Below are 6,000 nucleotides of genomic sequence, written 5' to 3' on the forward strand. Positions count from 1 at the left end.
ATGGAGTGTAGCCATGTATGGAAGTGAAACATGGACGGTAAATAGTTTGGACAAGAAGAGAATAGAAGCTTTCGAAATGTGGTGCTACAGGAGAATGCTGAAGGTTAGATGGATAGATCACATAACTAATGAGGAGGTATTGAATAGAATTGGGGAGGAGTTTGTGGCACAACTTGACTAGAAGAAGGGACCGGTTTGTAGGACATGTTCTGAGGCATCAAGGGATCACAAATTTAGCATTGGAGGGCAGCGTGGAGGGTAAAAATCGTAGAGGGAGACCAAGAGATGAATACACTAAGCAGATTCAGAAGTATGTAGGTTGCAGTAAGTACGGGGAGATGAAGAAGCTTGCACAGGATAGAGTAGCATGGAGAGCTGCATAAAACCAGTCTCAGGACTGAAGACAACAACAACAACAACAACAACATAGTGAAATTTGTCCTAAATAATATATCTCTTTTTCCAACAAAGAGCTCAGTTCATACATACAAGACGAGGAACAAAAATGATCTGCACAAGGACTTAAAAGCATTTACTTCAGTTCAAAAAGGGGTCCACTACTCAGGAACACTCATCTTCAATAATTTGCCAGCAAACATAAAAAATTTAGTTGCAAATAAAGATCATTTTAAAAGGAGCCTGAAAGACTTGCTAGTGGCCAACTCCTTCTACTCCATTGACGAATTTTTTAATAGAAACAAGTGATGTATTGTATAAAATCATACTATTGGTAGGGTCCAGCATCAAAATCCACATTTTTTTCAACTAAATTGACCGGGAGGAACATTTGTAGCATTACGTATTGAACGCCCATACTACTTTGGGTGACTTAACAGAAGTTACCAAAATAACTTAGACTGGTGAAATTAGACGTGGAGGTGGAGTTACCTGGTTGGAAGAGGCCAAAGAAGCTTCTGGCGGCGGTAGATGCACGAGACCCGGAGAGGGCTGCCCACGCGTCGCGCAGGGAGACGGTGAGGGCGTGCGTGCGGAGGAAGCGACCCACGCGGGTCGCAAGCGGTTCCGCGGCGCTGCGACCTCCGCCCCCGCCGCCCCCGGTGGTGCGGCGCAGCGCCAGGCCTGGCGCCAGTGGCAGCACGTCGCGGTCCTCGGCGCGCTGCAGCAGCCTCCCTAGCACCGCCTCCGCGCAGGCCACCACATCCGGCGGCGGCGCCTGCCCGCCCCCAGGCCGCTCGCCGCAGTCGCGCCGCATCTCCTCCACCAGCGAGTTCACCGCGCACGACGGGCACCACGTCGCCGCCTCTCCCTCCGTATTATTCGAACTGGCTCTGCCACTAAGTTCTTTGTCCTTCTGGCTATTTCTCGTCGCAGTGTCCGAGTCAACACTTTCCCCTAAACACACGCTTGCGCACAACACGGCCACGCTGGCCCACCACAACACTTTAACTTCACGCTTCATTTTCAGTCGTAGTCTATCGTCAGTGTCACACGATTGCCATCAAATGTTCACTAGCTGGTCATTGTCCTGTTCATCTTCATTCCTGTATTTATGCTGAAAAGAAAAAAGATTTTCTGTCAGGCCACGAAGTGCTACATCGACGTGCAACATCCATTCAGTTGACAAAACTTACGGGACAAAGTTATGCACAAATACCGATGACGGAAGTACCGCCTACAGAAGGTACAGAAAGGCAATGCATTATTTGTACTCAGGTGATTCGTGTGGAAAGGTTTGCGACGTGACCATGGCCGCACGACGGGAATTAACAGATTTTGAACGCTGAATGGATATTCCAGTTTGGAAATCGTTGGGGAATTCAGTATTCCGAGATCCACAATATCAACATTATGCACAGAATACAAAATTTCAGGCATCACGTCTCTCCACGGATAACGCAGAGGTCGGCAGCCTTCACCTAATGTCCGAGAACAGTGACGTTTGCGAAGAGCATTCAGTGCTAACAGACAAGCAACACTGCGTGAACTAACCGCTGAAATCAATGCGGACTGTACGACAAACGTATCCGTTAAGACAATGGGGCAAAATCTGTCATTAATGGGCTATGGCAGTAGACAGACGATCGACGGGAGTATCTTTGCTAACAGCACGACATCACCTGCAGCGCCTGTCCTGGGCTCGTGACCATATTTTTTCGACCCTATACAACTGTAAAACCGTGACCTTGTCAGATGAGTCCCTATTTCAGTTGGTAAGAGCTGACGGTAGAGTTTCAGTGTGGCGCGGAGGCCACGAAGCCAAGGACCCAGGTTTTCAATAAGGCACTGTGCTAGCTGGTGGTGGGTCCATATTGGTGTGGATCCTCTGATCCAACTGAACCTATCATTGACTGGAAATGGTTATGTTCGGCTTCTTGGAGACCATTTGTAGACATTCATGGACTTCATGTTCCCAAACAGCATTGGAACCTTCACGGATGCCAATGGGCTATGTCACCGGGCCTCAGTTTTTCGCGACTGATTTGAAGAACATCCTCGACAATATGAGCATACAATTTGGCCACCTCTGTCGCCCAATACATAACACATTGAACATTAATACTGTAGTATATAACAGAGGGGTCAGTTCGAACACAAAATGCTGTACCGGCAACACTTTCACAATTATGGACGACTGTAGGGGCAGTATGGTTCAGTATTTCTGGAGGGGCCTTACTGAGGTGGGAAAAGTCATGAGATATATCCTAATGCCGTGTCGGACATTATTCCTCCCGGCGTGGTGCAGCAACTGGACATGGCTTGGACTCAACAAATCTGTTTGAGGACATGCGTTGGAAATCAGTCGTCAGGGACAGATAGCACTGTGAAAAACACATCACAGCTTAACTCTTCCATGTACAGATGTTTACATCAGCCCAAAGAGTCTTAACTCCTGAGATAAACTAGTTTCGATTTGTAAGACAGTAGTATACAGTGAAGATGCAACTTTTTCTAATTATTTATTGTAATTCCGTCACAATTGCGTTTTATTAAGCTGGCGACTCATTTCGAACTACCAAATATATAGTCTGGATACTTTTTCGGCATATAACCTCGCTGGCACATAGAAAATGAACTTAATCACATTTCAGATTAATAAAATCTACATGTAACTCGATTTCATCTGGTGGTGGAAGCATTCCACCCGAAACGTGTCGTGCTAATTCAGAAATAAAGAACAGATTTACATTGCTTCTTGCGCATGTCACCGGACCGAGGAAGATTAAGAGTCTTGCCACAGCTGCGCTGGTGTTTGTTTGTAGCAACATGGCGACTACACCACAAGAGAAACAATTTTGTGTGTTGGAATCTGCGCAAAGTCAATCCGTTGTTCAAGTGCAGCGTGCATTGGGCTGCCGATTCAGCAAGAAGTCGTCTCTGCACAACCAGATTTATGACTGGCGTACAGAATTTTTGGAAGCTGGTTGCATATGCAAAGGGAAGAGCACTGGGTCGGCCACGCCTGTCTGATGAAAATGTCGAGCGCATTCGAGATGCGTTGACACGGAGCCCTCGGAAGTCAGGCCAAGAACTTCATCTTCCTGAAACAACGGTATGGCGTGTTTTCCAACGATGGCTGCATATGAAGTTTACAAGTAGCAGTTACTGCAGCAATTGTTTCGCGACGAACCTAACAGAAAATACGAATTTTGGGTTTCACTTCTGTAGGATATGGCAGAGGGCACTTTTCCCAGACGAATCGAAGTTTCATCTACCGGGTAAAGTAAACCGCCACAACGTAAGAATTTAGGGGTCACAAAATCTTGGCGTGGTCTTCGAACCGGAAAGAGACCCACCGAAACTGAATGTTACTTTGTCCATTTCTGCCGGCCGGAGTGGCCGAGCGGTTCTAGGCGCTTCAGTATGGAACCGCGCGACCGCGACGGTCGCAGGTTCGAATCCTGCCTAGGGCATGGATGTGTGTGATGTCCTTAGGTTAGTTAGGTTTAAATAGTTGTAAGTTCTAGGGGACTGATGACCTCAGATGTTAAGTCCCATAGTGCTCAGAGCCATTTTTTTTGTCCATTTCTATTCATAAAACTTAGGGACCTTTCTGTTTTGCGGAGGAAACTGTGACAGGAGTGTCATACCTAGAGATGCTGAAATACTGTTTGTTTCCTCAACCTCACGGTTCCATTTTTCAGCTTGACAGTGTCCCACCTCACTTTCAGCGTGAGGTGCGGTGTTATCTTGGCAACACCATCCCACGACGCTGGATTGGAAGTGTTGGACAAGATCTTGTTCATTGTTTTGGGCACCCCGGATAACCATTCCTCACATCTTGCGATTTTGTTTTCTTGGGGGGGGGGGGGGGGCGGGTACATGAAGGACAGAATCTTTGCCCCACCTACGGCAGCTACTCATCAAGAGCTAAATGGTAGCAACCGATCTTGTCAGGTTTCAAGTGACAACTAGTAGGAAGGAAGAGTTTCCATGTTGAACCTGGCGCTGCACGTGGAAACGTGTGAGCGCGCTAGCCTAGACCTTGTGACCCGACAAGGCCAGAGCCCGGCGCGCCACCTGTCGCTGGCCACGCAGCTGCGTCGCTACGGCCGGTGGGCGCGGCGCGCCTCGCCAGAGGTCAGCGTGCGACCCAGAATGCAGTAGCGGCCGAGTAGCGGGCGCTCTTGCGTCATCGCGGAAGGTGCCCGAGCGGCGACACCCGTGGCAAACAGCAAGGCTGTAAAAGACGCTACACGTGTGTTCTGTTGCGGGGCATCTGCCAGGGCTTTTGATCGCTGCCGTCAACTTCCACGAACGTGGATCAGATTTAGGAAGCTACAGTAGTGCATCAGGTACGGACAATTACGGTGTCAGGAAACAAGTAGCTGTCGTTTGGAACACATGATCACTTCCCTTTGATTATTGCCGAGATCGAGCAAGGAGCCGGTTTAATGCAACCCATCGAAAGGTTTCTGTGCTTTAAACGAATACGTCATAGAAGACCTTGTCCAGTTTTTGAGGAGGATGCATCCCAGAAGCTGTCAAGCACTTGCGAATCAAGCTGTGCCGGGACATTAGACGAGACAGGCATTCGTGGCTGATTACAAGAATTTCTGATAAAGAAACTTAAAATGCTTGTCGATGGTGATTCTTTTAGACATGGAGGTCTAGCCGATTTTTATAGTGTTTTCCCGTTAATAATATAAGAAAATCATGAAGAAATTAAAACACACTGTCTGGAAGAGGATATGAACCGCGTTTCTGCTGTAAGCAAATCCATTTGCACTACATGTAAAATGGAGGAGTCTACTTAGATATGCAACACACGGGTAACTATCCTTTAGCCAGATATAGTAACATCAGTGAGTGACTATGGAATAATTATCTACATCTACATTTACATCCATACTCCGCAACCCACCTGACGGTGTGTGGCGGAGGGTACTTTTAGTACCTCTATCGGTTCTCCCTTCTATTCCAGTCTCGTATTGTTCGTGGAAAGAAAGATTGTCTGTATGCCTCTGTGTGGGCTCTAATCTCTCTGATCTTATCCTCATGGTCTCTTCGCGAGATATACCTAGGAGGGAGCAATATACTGCTTGACTCCTCGGTGAAGGTATGTTCTCGAAATTTCAACAAAAGCCCGTTCCGAGCTACTGAGCGTCTCTCCTGCAGAGTCTTCCACTGGAGTTTATCTATCATCTCCGTAACGCTTTCGTGATTACTAACTGATACTGTAATGAAGCGCGCTGCTCTCTGTTGGATCTTCTCTCTCTCTTCTATCAACCCTATCTGGTACGGATCCTACACCGGTGAGCAGTATTCAATCAGTGGGTAAACAAGTGTACTGCAACCTACTTCCTTTGTTTTTGGACTGCATTTCCTTAGGATTCTTCCAATGAATCTCAGTTTGGCATCTGCTTTACCGACGATTAATTTTCTATGGTCATTCCATTTTAAATCATTCCTAATGCCTACTCCCAGATAATTTATGGTATTAACTGCTTCCAGTTGCTGACCTGCTATATTGTAGCTAAATGATAAAGTATCTTTCTTTCTGTGTATTCGCAGCACATTAGACTTGTCTACACTGAGATT

General features: G+C 47.0%; 1 protein-coding gene across 1 annotated transcript in view; it reads right to left on the reverse strand.

Annotated features, from left to right (window-relative positions):
* Window positions 1-1,052, reverse strand: part of LOC126176058 (uncharacterized) — a 152,178-nt gene extending 151,126 nt beyond the window's left edge. The window contains exon 1 of the mRNA XM_049923191.1: window positions 889-1,052. The gene's annotated coding sequence lies outside the window, so the exon portion shown is untranslated. The remainder of the gene's footprint in view (window positions 1-888) is intronic.
* Between the last annotated feature and the right edge of the window lie 4,948 nt (window positions 1,053-6,000).

Source organism: Schistocerca cancellata, chromosome 3 (assembly GCF_023864275.1).
Source record: "Schistocerca cancellata isolate TAMUIC-IGC-003103 chromosome 3, iqSchCanc2.1, whole genome shotgun sequence".
Classification (NCBI taxonomy): Eukaryota; Metazoa; Arthropoda; class Insecta; order Orthoptera; family Acrididae; genus Schistocerca; species Schistocerca cancellata.